At 38.8% G+C, this 16,112-nt stretch overlaps 1 protein-coding gene across 4 annotated transcripts in view; it reads right to left on the bottom strand.

The window, feature by feature from the left end:
• Positions 1-16,112, bottom strand: part of GRM8 (glutamate metabotropic receptor 8) — a 799,760-nt gene that overhangs the window by 108,155 nt on the left and 675,493 nt on the right. The gene's annotated exons all lie outside the window — the stretch shown is intronic.

The raw sequence follows: 16,112 nt of genomic DNA, 5'->3' as shown, positions 1-16,112 counted from the left end.
ATACAGGAGACAAGGCACAGAAGAGGATCTCAACAGCATATCAGGCAAAAAGCCAAATTACTAAGATAGTCTCAAGAAGCCTTGACAAACTGGAAAAACTAAAGCTATTAAGAATACCAGTAGGGTAATAAAAGCAATGGATGGAGTAGCAAGAAACAGGCCAGGAAAGAGGGTGCATGAGATCATGAAGAGCCTTGTGAGCCATTGAGAGGGATTTGGATGTCATCCTGAAGGTAGTGGGGATCTTCCACAGGGATATAGCCGGGTCAGAGATGATGAGTCACGTTTTAGAATCTCTGGACAGTAGGGTAGAAAGAAGACTGGAAGAGTCCAAGACTAGTGAGAAGTCAATCACACTGAAGCTGCTGCAGAATTCCAGATGAAAGATGATGACAGGAATCTGAGTAATCACCGTGGCCATGGGAAAAAAATGTGAGGATTCTGTCAGCTGCTTCTTCAAGGACTTCATGTTGCTTCTTCTAATTTTTTAAATTTGGTAGATACAGATTTTCAGGCACAAGGGTACATGCAAGAAAGATCTTCTTAGAACTAAGAGCTACTTGAGACCATAGCATTCTAATCACTAAATATGTCACTATGCTAAGAAATTCTGTTATGGGTTGAATTGTATACCTCCAAAAAATCGTATGTTGAAGTCTTATCCCTCAATATATCAGAATGTGACTGTATCTGGAGACAGAATCATTAAAGAGGTAATTAAAGTAAAATAAGATTACTAGGGTGGGACATTAGCTAATATGACCGATGTTTTTATAAGAAGACAGAATTAGGACACAGGCATGAATAGAGGGAATGCCATGTAATGGTACAAAGAGAAAACCATCTATAAGTCAAGGAGAGAGGCCTTAGAAAAAAACTGCTATGCCAACATCTTAGGCTTCTGGCCTCCAGAACTGTGAGACGATAATTTCTGTTATTTAAGCCATCCAGTCTGTGGTACTTTGTTATGGAGACACTAGAAAATGAATATAGACTCTAAAGGGTCCGCATTCATTTAATAAAATACAGTCAAAAGATAGCTCATTTGTCAGATAATAAATGTGGCCTTGTACTAGAGGCTGTGCATACAGAAAGGAATAAGATAGTTGCTTCTTTCACAGAGTTACAGTCCATGGGACAGGAAGTCAATTAATCATTAATGATTATAAAATTTGCAAGCGATGTTAAAGAGTCATGCAAAGGATGTTAGGGGAATATAGAGCTGGGCACTTCAGTATCAGCACAGGGGTAAAAAGTTTCTCAGGACAGGTGAGACTGCTATGAGAGATAAAATGGAGCTGAAGAAGGCAAAGAAATGCATTTCAGCTTGGATGAATCCTATAAGCAAACACACATTGTAATCACCATAAGCAATATGGTATGATTAGAATATGGATTGTATGAATACAAGACAGAGAGTGGTCATACAATGAAGGGTTTTGGAAGCAGCAGCAAGTTTCCGGACTTTATTCTTTAAAGCTGTGGTGAGCAACTAAAGGATATTTAAGCAAATATATGAAATGATATTATCATTATTATTATTACTGTTTTGAGAAGGAGTCTTGCTCTGTCACCAGGCTGAAGTGCAGTGGTGCCAACTTGGTTCACTGCAACCTCTGCCTCCCAGGTTCAAGCAATTCTCCTGCCTCAGCCTCAAGTAGGTGGGACTACAGGCACATGCCACCACACCCAGCTAATTTTTGTATTTGGGTTTCCCATGTTAGCCAGGATGGTCTCTATCTCTTGACCTCATAATCCGCCCACCTTAGCCTCCCAAAGTGCTGAGATAACAGGCGTGAGCCACCAAGCCTGGCTGATACTATTATGTTTTAAATAGATCACTATGGTGACATATCGGGGGAGGATGACAGAGAAATAAGAATATGAATTAGAGAACTATTGCCATAATGTCAGGCAAAACAAGAGCTTGCAAATTATGTCTAAGTGGTGGTGATGAAGAAGAAGATAGGGTAGATTTGGGATACAGTAAAGACAGCAGAGACTATGGCAGAGTAAGGGCAAAAGATGAATGAAAAGATGGGATCTAGTTTTCTGATTTGACATTAATCTTTAGCATTTCACTTCCTTCCATTGCATACATAAATCCAATCAACCAACCTACATGGACATCCATGGATGAGCTTGTCCCTGTGTAACTCCCGGGCAATAAGAGACCATTATTTATCAGTCCTCTTTAGTCCTTTTAGTGTTCTTCCATGGCACTTTTACAGTACGTGATTATGTATTTGTTTGATTTTATTTTTATTTTAAAAAGTAGGTTTTGGCCGGGCGCGGTGGCTCAAGCCTGTAATCCCAGCACTTTGGGAGGCTGAGGCGGGTGGATCACGAGGTTGAAAGATCGAGACCATCCTGGTCAACATGGTGAAACCCCGTCTCTACTAAAAATACAATAAAAAACTAGCTGGGCATGGTGGCGCGTGCCTGTAATCCCAGATACTTAGGAGGCTGAGGCAGGAGAATTGCCTGAGACCAGGAGGCGGAGGTTGCGGTGAGCCGAGATCGTGCCATTGCACTCCAGCCTGGGTAACAAGAGCGAAACTCCGTCTCAAAAAAAAAAAAAAAAAAAAAAAAAAAAAAAAAAAAAAGTAGGTTTTAAATTTTAGGTTATATTCCTAAGAATCACTTAAAGGTTTACTTAAAATGGATATTTCTCATTCTTAGAGATTACAACTCAATAGGTCTGAGAAGGAACCCTATGTTGGCATGTTTCAAAGAATCCTTCCTTCCTCTAGTGATTCTGACACATGCAAGTAATGAACTGTATTTTTCTAAGCCATTAATTAAAAGTTTATTTTCCTCAGGAGAGTAGAAGTCAGGTCTGATTTTCTACAACTGCATTCCAGATCCTAACATCATTACTAAGTCATAATAGGCATCAATAAATATTTTTTGAATGAAGAAAAACTAAAATAACATGTGAATAGGTAGTGATATTCTTCACTGAAAAGGTGTGTACAAGGGAATGACTACTTTTGAAAGGCCAATCATGACTTACTTCACGGACTTGTGAGTGAAGTTTGCCTAGAGGTAAAGATTTCAAAGGCACAGTTATGTGCAAGGCAATTGAGGTAATGTATATTTATAAGAGAGCTCTCTACCACAGACATGATGAAAAGTATTAAGAGAAGATGGCACAAACAGAGCACTGGAAAGAGTCCATTTATGAAGCACACTCAGGAAGACCAGTGGAAAACAATGTAAAAACATGGTCAGATGGTAACTAGGGAAGAATCTAGTCCACGGTCTCAGAGGCCAAACAAATAATTTCAGGAATGAGGAAGTGGTTGGCAATGTACAAAGACAGACAAATTTCATAAGCATAGGATTTGAAAATTTAGGGGCCCTGGTTACCTTCATGAGAAAGCTTTTCTGTGAAGTCTTCTCTTGTCTACTTTGCCCTGACAGGTAGATATGTTCCTCTTCTGTTTTCAACATCTTCCAAGACATATTTTTTTATTGTAACACTTTGGCATTGTATGGTGATTATCTGTTGATGTATTTATTCTCCCACCAGACTGAGAGCACATTAATCTCAAGGACCAGATGTTTTTACACCTACCACCTATATTAAGACCTAGGATTTAGTAGGAGTTCCATGTTTGATAAATATATAACTTTATCAATAAATAGAACATGTGACAAACTTGTCTACGACTACAAATTTATCACTTCTCTCTATTTAGTGTTTTGAGTAGGCCTGGCTTTAGGCAGCAGGCAGATGGGAGTACTAAACTTACTGTTTCCTAAATCTGTGTGGTCTCTAAATTATGTCATCCAGAGCTTCAGAGAAGCTAATTTTGAGGAGACTAAGTACCGTGACGCATACCTCACAAGGATGTTTGAAAGACCTAACAAAATAATATTGTGAAAGTATCTTATGAACAGATGGTGTAAAAGACGAAACTCTGCAGGTTCCTTTATTAGGGCCAAGAGGAGCACTGAAGAAAAGATACCCATTGTCTGCCCATCATTAAATACAGCTGGTCTATCCAAAAATTAGGTCAGTAGTAAAAGGTCAAAAGCCACTGTCTCTGGATTTCATCCCAATCTGCTATTCCTTGCTTTTATCTTCCAACAATCTTGGCGTTTAATACTGGTTTCTTATAATTATTCCCTGAAGTGCCCTATCTTTCACTCCAGTTCTATGCAGAAAAAGCCAGGTAAAAGAGTACCTTCTCACCTTAACTCTGGGTCTGCAGACGGTGGCATCTTGAGTGTGCATATTGGCATGTGTATTGTGGAAGAGGTGGTTTAACGGAAGAGTGCAAGAAGTCAGACCTGTAATATTTTCGGTAAATGGGATGTAGTAACTGTATTGCAGAGCTTCACCCCAACACAGTGCATATGCAAATATGCAGGGCATGTATGGTATTTGTTCAACAGTGCTGAAGTAGAATAATCTTTTCCTTTAATTTTAACTTATGATAATTCTAATTTGTATATCGTAGAGAAGCCATTGCGTTATGTTTTTATTACTATGTTCATGATTATATTCTAGATGGACAAAGTTAGAGTTTCAAATAATTTTCTTCAATAAATTATTTTCAGGTAGGATTACTTCACCTGAATGTTTACTATAAAAATAACTACTTTATTTTAACGTCATATTTTTCTGAAGAGTATTTAAAAGCATTATACTATTCATATTTTTAAACTTAAAAGTCAGCTAAATTTTAAGATATGACTTAAATGTTATGCATAAATAATTACATTGAATCTATATGGTCAATACTTTATGATAATTAAATCTAATTAAATTGATTCTTTATTGCTAATAAATACAAGTTGATAATATTAAAAGCAGCTCAGAACTCATACTCTCTAATAGCAATTCTGCAAATTTTTAGAACATTTCATTTAATTATATACATTTCTTTTTTGTGTACTGATTTGATTCATGCATGCAGAAACTAAGATAATTCTTTATAAATTATTCTGTGATATTCATTACAAATTATTCTGTGATATTTTGAACAACATAGGAGATTTTTTTTGTTGAGTGCAAAACACTTTTCCATTTCAGTATTAGCCTATATGACTCAATGTGCATTTAATGCAATCCATAGAAGGTTACAGAAACACATGCCTTCAGAACGTTAAAGACAGACAAAGAGGTTTGGAATGAATATTTTCAGTGGCAAACAAAACATAAAGATGGTAATAGTAATAATAATAACATTTATTGAGGACATACTATGTGTCAGATTGTTCTAATTGTTTAACATTTAATGCTTATAGCAACCCTGTGAGTTAAGTATTTTCCTCCTATTTTGTTTAAATAAAAATGGAGCAGTAGTTGACATGCATCACATCACACAGCTATTAAATGATGTTTAACAGATTCGAGTCCAGGGTGAATGAATCACATTTTACTGCCTATCCACAATGCTCCCGGGACAGTGCATGGGCCATGATAGACCCCTAAAATTTTTTGAAACCCAACTATATTAGGATGATCCCATCCAGAAAAGGGAGCAGAGGAGACAGGAGACAGTGAAGTCAGCATACGGCATTTAAAATGATGGTCCAAATGAAGTGAATATGGCCCTAGATAGGCAAGGCCTTAGACAGGAGCAGGGGATGAATGAGTCAGGCTGAGTGATCAGGTCACTGATAATAGAAAAGAAAGGGTAAGTTCAAAACAGATTTACAAAGAAGCAGCAAAATAATTTGGTAGTAATTTCTTTAAAGGATTTGTTCTCATGGGATACCTTAAAATAAGGTAAATGTTTGTTTCACATTTGAGAATGCTACCTCCTAGTGATTCCTTTTTCCTCATAATCATTACAGTAAAATATTCCAGCTAGGATTATTCTAGTCATTTCATTTCATATGAAACATCATAAACATTTTTGTATCAATTTAGTATGTCTTATTTGAAGTAACCCTAAATGTTACTCTTCCTAAAAAGTAAAGCAGGGGGTCTCTTGGATGCAAAATACCTGACACAGTTGGTATTGGGATACCATAATGAAATTAGTTGTACCAAGTAAAAATCTAAATCCTGAGTTTTGAGTTTTCCAGTTCTTTTCTCCTACCTGGGTCACGGAAGACTATTATCCTGTCTTATACAATTAACAGGGGATTTGAAAATTCATCTTTGGGAAATTTTAGATTTAGCAATATAAAAGATCAAAATATTAAAATATTAGGTGATTTTTTAGTGAAGCACTCTGTCAACAGACTCATCCAATTGCAAAGAGTTTTAAATCAGCATTTTAGTGCACCCTTACATATAAATGGAAGTCCAAAGATCATTGTGCCTTTGAAGAAATTTTTTGCCATGCAAAATCAACATTAAACAAATAGGGAGAAAAGTAATTTGAGGAAAATAGAATCTTTTTCCCCAATGCACAGAGAGGGAGGCATCTGAAGTTATCCATAATTTCAGAGATTCTTTTTTATAAATAGATTCATGAAATAGGAAGTTTCTATAAAAAAATTCAGAAAGCACGAAAGAACTAATAAATTAACTATAATTATTATGTTTAATATATCTATGATACATTGTCATTTATTCTTATTCATAATAAATTATAATTCTAGATAAGTATAATTCTGATTATAGTCTCAGAAATGAAGACTCAGTAGAGGAATTTGAAGGTAAAGTTTAGATAATCTCTAAGAAATTTAAGCAAAAAGACATAGAAGAATAAATTAGGCAAAAAATGTTAATTAAAGATAATTTCAGCATGCCCAGTATCTGTAAGAAGAATTCATGGAAAAGCAAATACGGAGTTGAAATTATTAAACAAAAATATAAACACTTTTTCAGAATGAAAGTATATAGAATTTTAGATTAAAAGATTCTACTGGCGGGCCAGGCGCGGTGGCTCACGCCTGTAATACCAGCACTTTGGGAGGCCGAGGCGAGTGGATCACGAGGTCAAGAGATGGAGACCATCCTAGTCAACATGGTGAAACCCCGACTCTACTGAAAATACAAAAAATTAGCTGGGCATGGTGGCGCGTGCCCGTAATCCCAGCTACTCAGGAGGCTGAGGCAGGATAATTGCCTGAACCCAGGAGGCGGGGGTTGTGGTGAGCCGAGATAGTGCCATTGCACTCCAGCCTGGGAAACAAGAGCGAAACTCCGTCTCAAAAAAAATTCTACTGGCTGGGAGCAGCGGCTCATTCCTGGAATCCCAGCACTTGGGGAGGATGAAGTAGGCGGACCATGAGGTCAAGAGATGGAGATCATCCTGGACAACACGGTGAAACCCCGTCTCTACTAAAAATACAAAAATTAGCTGGGTTTGATGGTCTGTGCCTGTAGTCCCAGCTACTCGGGAGGCTGAGGCAGGAGAATGAACCCAGGAGGTGGAAGTTGCAGTGAGCCGGGATCTACTACACTCCAGCCTGGCGACAGAGCAAGACTCCATCTCAAAAAAAGGTTCTGCTGAAATTCTAGCACAACACATAAAAATATACAAACATTAGTTTACATCTTGGTGAGACGTCAGCACGTGCCTGTAATCCTAGCTACTTGGGAGGCTGAGGCAGGAGAATCGTTTGAACCCAGGAGGCAAAGGCAAATCAAAACCACATTGAGATACCATCTTAGGCTAGTTAGAATGGTGATTATTAAAGAGTCAGAAGACAACAGATGCTGCAGAGCATGTGGAGAAACAGGAATGCTTTTATACTGTTGGTGGGAGTATAAATTAGTTCAATCATTGTCGATGACAGTGTGGCAATTCCTCAGGGATCTAGAACTAGAAATATCACTTGACTCAACAATTACATTACTGGGTATATACCCAAAGGACTATAAATCATTCTATTAAAAAGACACAGGCACGCATATGTTTATTGCAGCACTGTTCACAATAGCAAAGACTTGGGATCAACTCAAATATCCTTCAATGATAGACTGGATAAAGAAAATTGGCACATATACACCAAGGAATACTATGCAGCCATAAAAAAAATGAGTTCATGTCCTTTGCAGGGACATGGGGATAAAGCTAGAAACCATCATTCTCAGCAAACTAACACAAGAACAGAAAATGAAACACTGCATGTTCTCAATCGTAAGTGGGTGTTGAACAATGAGAACACATGGACACAGGGAAGGGAATATCACACACTGGGGCCTGTCTAGGGTGGAGGCTAGGGAGGGATAGCAGGGGATGGGGGGATAGGGAAGAAATAGCATTAGGAGAAATACCTAATGTAGATGACAGGGTAATGGATACAACAAACCATCATGGCATGTGTATATTTGTGTAACAAACCTGCACGTTCTGCACATTACCTCAGAACTTAAAAAGTGTAATAATTTTTAAAAAAAGATAGTCTCAGGTTTTACTCAGCTTTCCCATTATCTATTACTCCTAAATTATTTTCTAGTTGCATTTTTGACCAAAGTTTTTGAAAAGTTACTGTTTAATTTCAAAGTGGTTGCATTTTATGTTTATACTTTTATTTATTTATTTATTTTTTTTTTTTTTCTTTTTTTTTTTATTGCATTTTAGGTTTTGGGGTACATGTGATGAACATGCAAGATTGTTGCATAGGTACACACATGGCAGTGTGCTTTGCTGCCTTCCGTCCCCTCACCTGTATCTGTCATTTCTCCCCATGCTATCTCTTCCCACCTCCCCACCCCCCGCCCCTCCCCCATTTCCCCCCAACAGACCCCAGTGTGTAGTGCTCCCCTCCCTGTGTCCATGTGTTCTCATTGTTCAACACCCGCCTATGAGCGAGAATATACGGTGTTTGATTTTCTGCTCTTGTGTCAGTTTGCTGAGAATGATGGTTTCCAGGTTCATCCATGTCCCTATAAAGGACGTGAACTCATCGTTTTTGATGGCTGCATAATATTCCATGGTGTATATGTACCACATTTTCCCTATCCAGTCTATCATCGTTGGGCATTTGGGTTGGTTCCAGGTCTTTGCTATTGTAAACAGTGCTGCAATGAACATTCGTGTGCACGTGTCCTTGTAGTAGAATGATTTATAATCCTTTGGATATATACCCAGTAATGGGATTGCTGGGTCAAATGGGATTTCTATTTTTAGGTCCTTGAGGAATCGCCACACTGTCTTCCACAATGGTTGAATTAATTTACATTCCCACCAACAGTGTAAAAGTGTTCCTATTTCTCCACATCCTCTCCAGCATCTGTTGTTTCCCGATTTTTTAATGATCGCCATTCTAACTGGTGTGAGATGGTATCTCAATGTGGTTTTGATTTGCATTTCTCTGATGACCAGTGATGATGAGCATTTTTTCATATGTTTGTTGGCCTCCTGTATGTCTTCTTTTGTAAAGTATCTGTTCATATCCTTTGCCCATTTTTGAATGGGCTTGTTTGTTTTTTTCTTGTAGATCTGCTTTAGTTCTTTGTAAATTCTGGATATCAGCCCCTTGTCAGATGGGTAGACTGCAAAAATTTTTTCCCATTCTGTTGGTTGCCGATTCACTCTGCTGACTGTTTCTTTTGCCGTGCAGAAGCTGTGGAGTTTGATTAGGTCCCATTTGTCTATTTTGGCTTTTGTTGCCATTGCTTTTGGCGTTTTGGTCATGAAGTCCTTGCCTACACCTATGTCCTGAATGGTTTTGCCTAGATTTTCTTCTAAGGTTTTTATGGTATTAGGTCTGATGTTTAAGTCTTTAATCCATCTGGAGTTAATTTTGGTGTAAGGTGTCAGGAAGGGGTCCTGTTTCTGCTTTCTGCACATGGCTAGCCAGTTTTCCCAACACCATTTATTAAACAGGGAGTCCTTTCCCCATTGCTTGTTTTTGTCAGGTTTGTCGAAGATCAGATGGTTGTGGGTATGTTGTATTTCCTGTGAGGCCTCTGTTCTGTTCCATTGGTCTATATCTCTGTTTTGGTACCAGTACCATGCTGTTTTGATTACTGTAGCCTTGTAGTATAGTTTGAAGTCCGGTAGTGTGATGCCTCCTGCTTTGTTCTTTTTGCTTAGAATTGACTTGGCTATGCGGGCTCTCTTTTGGTTCCATATGAAGTTTAAGGTGTTTTTTTCCAGTTCTGTGAAGAAGGGCATTGGTAGCTTGATGGGAATAGCGTTGAATCTGTAAATTACTTTGGGCAGTATGGCCATTTTCACGATGTTGATTCTTCCTAACCATGAACATGGAATGTTTCTCCATCTGTTTGTATCCTCTCTTATTTCGTTGAGCAATGGCTTGTAGTTCTCCTTGAAGAGGTCCTTTACGTTCCTTGTTAGTTGTATTCCTAGGTACTTTATTCTCTTTGTAGCAATTGTGAATGGCAGTTCGTTCTTGATTTGGCTCTCTTGAAGTCTATTACTGGTGTATAGGAATGCTTGTGATTTTTGCACGTTGATTTTGTATCCTGAGACTTTGCTGAAGTTGTTTATCAGTTTCAGGAGATTTTGGGCTGAGATGATGGGGTCTTCCAGATATACAATCATGTCATCTGCAAATAGAGACAATTTGATTTCCTCCTTTCCAATTTGGATACCCTTTATTTCTTTTTCTTGCCTGATTGCTCTGGCTAGAACTTCCAGTACTATATTGAATAGGAGTGGTGAGAGAGGGCATCCTTCTCTAGTGCCAGATTTCAAAGGGAATGCTTCCAGTTTTTGCCCATTCAGTATGATATTGGCTGTTGGTTTGTCGTAAATAGCTTTTATTGTTTTGAGATACGTTCCGTCAATACCTAGTTTATTGAGGGTTTTTAGCATAAAGGGTTGTTGAATTTTGTCAAAAGCCTTCTCTGCATCAATCGAGATAATCATGTGGTTTTTGTCTTTGGTTCTGTTTATGTGGTGAATTACGTTTATGGACTTGCATATGTTGAACCAGCCTTGCATCCCCGGGATGAATCCTACTTGATCATGGTGGATGAGCTTTTTGATATGCTGTTGCAATCGGTTTGCCAGTATTTTATTGAAGATTTTTGCATCTATGTTCATCATGGATATTGGCCTGAAATTTTCTTTTCTTGTTGAGTCTCTGCCGGGTTTTGGTATCAGGATGATGTTTGTCTCGTAAAATGATTTGGGAAGGATTCCCTCTTTTTGGATTGTCTGGAATAGTTTCAGAAGGAATGGTATCAGCTCCTCCTTGTATGTCTGGTAGAATTCAGCTGTGAACCCATCTGGACCTGGGCTTTTTTTGGGTGGTAGGCTCTTTATTGCTGCCTCGACTTCAGACCATGTTATTGGTCTATTCAGGGTTTCGGCTTCTTCCAGGTTTAGGCTTGGGAGGTTGCAGGTGTCCAGGAATTTATCCATTTCTTCCAGGTTTACTAGTTTATGTGCATAGAGTTGTTTGTAATAATCTCTGATGATGGTTTGGATTTCTGTGGAATCTGTGGTGATATCCCCTTTATCGTTTTTTATTGCATCAATTTGGTTATTCTCTCTTTTCTTTTTTATTAATCTGGCTAGTGGTCTGTCTATTTTGTTGATCTTTTCAAAAAACCAGCTCCTGGATTTATTGATTTTTTGAAGAGTTTTTTGTGTCTCTATTTCCTTCAGTTCTGCTCTGATCTTAGTTATTTCCTGTCTTCTGCTAGGTTTTGAGTTTTTTTGATCTTGCTCCTCTAGCTCTTTCAATTTTGATGATAGGGTGTCAATTTTAGATCTCTCCTTTCTTCTCATGTGGGCACTCATTGCTATATATTTTCCTCTAGAGACTGCTTTAAATGTGTCCCAGAGATTCTGGTATGTTGTGTCTTCGTTCTCATTGGTTTCGAAGAACATCTTTATTTCTGCCTTCATTTCATTGTTTATCCAGTCAACATTCAAGAGCAAGTTGTTCAGTTTCCATGAAGCTGTGTGGTTCTGAGTTAGTTTCTGCATTCTGAGTTCTAACTCGATTGCACTGTGGTCTGAGAGACTGTTTGTTATGATTTCTGTTCTTTTGCATTTGCTGAGGAGTGATTTATTGCCAATTATGTGGTCAATTTTAGAGTAGGTGTGATGTGGTGCTGAGAAGAATGTATATTCTGTGGATTTGGGGTGGAGAGTTCTGTAAATGTCTATTAGGTTTGCTCGTTCCAGGTCTGTGTTCAGGTCCTGGATATCCTTGTTGATTTTCTGTCTGGTTGATCTGTCTAATATTGACAATGGGGTGTTAAAGTCTCCCACTATTATTGTGTGGGAGTCTAAGTCTCTTTGTAAGTCATTAAGAACTTGCCTTATGTATCTGGGTGCTCCTGTATTGGGTGCATATATATTTAGGATCGTTAGCTCTTCTTGTTGCAGTGATCCTTTTACCATTATGTAATGTCCTTCTTTGTCTCTTTTGATCTTTGTTGCTTTAAAGTCTATTTTATCAGAGATGAGAATTGCAACTCCTGCCTTTTTTTGCTCTCCATTTGCTTGGTAGATCTTCCTCCATCCCTTTATTTTGAGCCTTTGTGTATCCTTGCATGTAAGATGGGTTTCCTGGATACAGCACACTGATGGGTTTTGGCTTTTTATCCAATTTGCCAGTCTGTGTCTTTTGATTGGGGCATTTAGTCCATTGACATTTAAGGATAGTATTGTTATGTGTGAATTTGATGCTGTCATTTTGATGCTACCTGGCTGTTTTGTTGGTTAGTTGATGCAGATTCTTGATTGTGTTGCTGCTTTTTTACCATTTGGTGTGTTTTTGGAGTGGCTGGTACTGGTTGTTCCTTTATATGTGTAGAGCCTCTTTCAGGAGTTCTTGTAGAGCAGGTTTGGTGGTGATGAAATCTCTGAGTGCTTGCTTGTTCACAAAGGATTTTATTTTTCCTTCACTTATGAAGCTGAGTTTGGCTGGATAGGAGATTCTGGGTTGAAAGTTCTTTTCTTTAAGGATGTTGAATATTGGCCCCCAGTCTCTTCTGGCTTGTAGGGTTTCTGCTGAGAGATCTGCTGTGAGTCTAATGGGCTTCCCTTTGTGGGTAACCCGACCTTTCTCTCTGGCTGCCCTTAGAATTTTCTCTTTCATTTCAACCCTGGTGAATCTGACGATTATGTGCCTTGGGGTTGCTCTTCTTGAGGAATATCTCTGTGGTGTTCTCTGTATTTCCTGGATTTGAATATTGGTCTGCCTTGCTAGGTTGGGGAAGTTTTCCTGGATAATATCCTGAAGAGTATTTTCCAGCTTGGATTCATTCTCTTCATCACATTCAGGTACACTTATCAGACGTAGATTAGGTCTTTTCACATAGTCCCACATTTCTTGAAGATTTTGTTCATTCCTTTTTGCACTTTTTTCTCTGTTCTTGCCTTCTCTTTTTATTTCATTGAGTTGGTCTTCGACCTCTGATATCCTTTCTTCTGCTTGGTCAATTCGGCTGTTGAAGCTTGTGCATGCTTCACGAAGTTCTCGTGTTGCGTTTTTCAGCTCCATCAATTCACTTATTCTCCTCTCTATGCTGTCCATTCTCGTCAGCAGTTCGTCCAATCTTTTTTCAAGGTTCCTATTTTCTTTGCGATGGGTTAGAACATGTTCTTTTAGCTCATTGTAGTTTCTTACTACCCATCTTCTGAAGTCTGATTCTGTCATTTCATCACCCTCCTTCTCCATCCGGTCTGGTTCCCTTGCTGGTGAGGAGTTGTGATCACTTTTAGGAGGAGAGGTGTTCTGGTTTCGGGAGTTTTCATCCTTTTTGCGCTGGTTTCTACCCATTTTTGTGGGTTTATCCACCTGTTGTCTGTCTCTGTCCCAGGGAGTTGGAGCTTTATGAGTTTCCGTTGCACTACTGCCTTTTTTGACTTTTTTTTTTTTTCAGGTCGGACCCGCCCAGCTAGCAGCACGCCTAGCCTCTGCCTGCCCGCAGGGGCTTTGCTGAGCTGCTGTGGGCTCCGCCCAGCTGCCCTGAGCTCTTCCCTGTAGTCCTTTTTATATGGGCATAGTTAGAACTGTCTGGGCAATGGTGGCCCCGCCTCTGTTATGGCGGACTCTCTCTGTTGTGGCAGGTTGCCTCGGCAACGGCAGCCTGGCTCCGTAGCGGTGGAGAGTCTTAGTAATGGCGGAAGCCCCTCCCCCACGGAGCCGGACCGTCCTGGTTCAGCTGTGCTTGGTTTGAAGGGCTCAACCCAGAGGGTTTCCAGTTACTGTTTTTGTTTTCGTTGTTGTTGGGGGTGGAGGGGTGGGACCAACCGAGCCTGATCACCTGGCTCCCTGACTCAGAGTCTTTTCTTTTAAGTTGAACGACCCCGCGTTCCGGTCGCTTGTTGAAAAGGCGCCGGGATCTCCCGTGCTGCGACTCACGGAGTCGGCTCGAACCGCGGCGCCGGCTCCTGGCGGATTTTTTGCCTAGGAATCTCCTGGCCTGACTCGCTATTTCAGATGAATGGGCTATTCTGCCGTCTCAAGGCTCTGCTCGCCAGCTAAGAGGGCTCCCAGACCAGTGGCTTTTTTACGGAGAACGGCAGCAACAGGGAGTGGTCACAGCAGCCGCGCGGGCGGAATCAGCCCCGCGGGGGCCAAAACAGCCGCACCGGCTGGGACTGCGACACTGGCGACCCCTCTGCCTGGGTATCTCCTGGTCTGTGGGCAATAAGAGTTCGTCTGGAAATGCGGCGTCCACTCACCCTCTGCACTTTCACTGGGAGCTGAAGTCCTGAGCTGTTCTTAGGCGGCCATCTTGAAAGTCGCTGTCTATACTTTTATTTATTTATAGTTATTCTGCCACAATACAAATGCAGAATAAATAGAAACATAATACTTTTCAGGAAAAACTCTTATGATCACATAATGATCTGACAAGGTTTCTTTTATGTTTGAGGACTAGAGAGAAACTGTCAGATACACAATCATTCAGAAAATATAACATTTACAGACACTTCATTGGGAAAAATTACCTTAATATGTAATGCAATCTTCTAAAAATTAAAGCAAACTTGAGAAATCCAATAAAGGAGCTATAATGTAAAATAAATTACTGTGATTACTGAAACATGTGAGAAATCTACAAAAACATGAGTAAAGTTAATTATAAAACAGGATTCGATTATCAAAAATAGTTATAAAGAATATACAATGTAAATGAAATATTATGGTAACAATAATCTAGATCAAACACCCAGATCTCAAATGAAAATATACTTGCATGTTCTTTTATGGGCAACAAAGCAAACAGCAAGAAAAAGAAAACTGTTAGAGGAATGACAAATTGAGAAGTTCCTGAGTTCTGTGAAAAAATATTTTTTTAAATGAATCATAAAGAAATTCTTAATAGATTAAAAGTTTTTTTTAAAACTTAGTTTAGGCCATATTTTCTGATAACTTTATTGTAAAACCAAAAATAAATGAGAGTTCCCTTAGAAATTAAACAATGACTCCAATAAGTCAGATCCAAAGTACAATCAGGACCAGTTAGAAATAAAAGATAATGAGAAAGCTGCATTAAAACTGTGTTACATATAAATCTGTACTTAAAGCAAAAATTTGTATCATTCATTGGTTTTATTATAAAATAGGAAATAATAAAAATCAATGAACTTAATTATAGAGGGTTGGCACAAATGATACATAAAACTAAAAGAAGTAGAGGGAAGAAATAATAATAAGACTTAGAAACAGAATAATGGTGAATTTATTAAAAACAAAATCCAAGAACAGTTTCTATGGAATAGCCAATTAAAATTGCAGATAGCTGGCAAGTCTAATTGAGGGGACAAAGAGAAGAAAAAACTCAAACTCAAATACACAGCCTTGACTCTAAGATACAGATGTAATTATAGATACAAAAAAGGAAAATAATAGGAAAATACCATATTTATTAAATAATCATATAATATTGCTCTATTGCCTTTTAAATATCCCTGATCTCACACACCTTGAAAATACTGATTGTGACATAGCTGTATTCTTTAACTGCTGCATTCTTTTTTCTTTCTTGACCACACCTTTCAAAGAACACTTTATGTCCTCTGTACGATCTTCCCCATGCAAAACAGCTTTTACAATCTATTCATCTTAAATACTCATGAGAAAGGTATCGGCATTCAAATCCAATGATCTCTTCTCTATCTACCTCTTTTGAAGCCCTCCTTACTTGAGATCTGAGCACTATCACTATTATTTCTCTCTTGCCATGAATGCTGGTACACTCTCTTGTTGACAGTTCCCCTATGACTGCCCATAGTTTTATCCTTAATCTGTTTTGA

The sequence above is a fragment of the Saimiri boliviensis genome, chromosome 10, assembly GCF_048565385.1.
Source record: "Saimiri boliviensis isolate mSaiBol1 chromosome 10, mSaiBol1.pri, whole genome shotgun sequence".
Taxonomy (NCBI): Eukaryota; Metazoa; Chordata; class Mammalia; order Primates; family Cebidae; genus Saimiri; species Saimiri boliviensis.
Note: the sequence above shows the minus strand (reverse complement) of the source record. Positions and strands in the feature narration are given on the sequence as shown.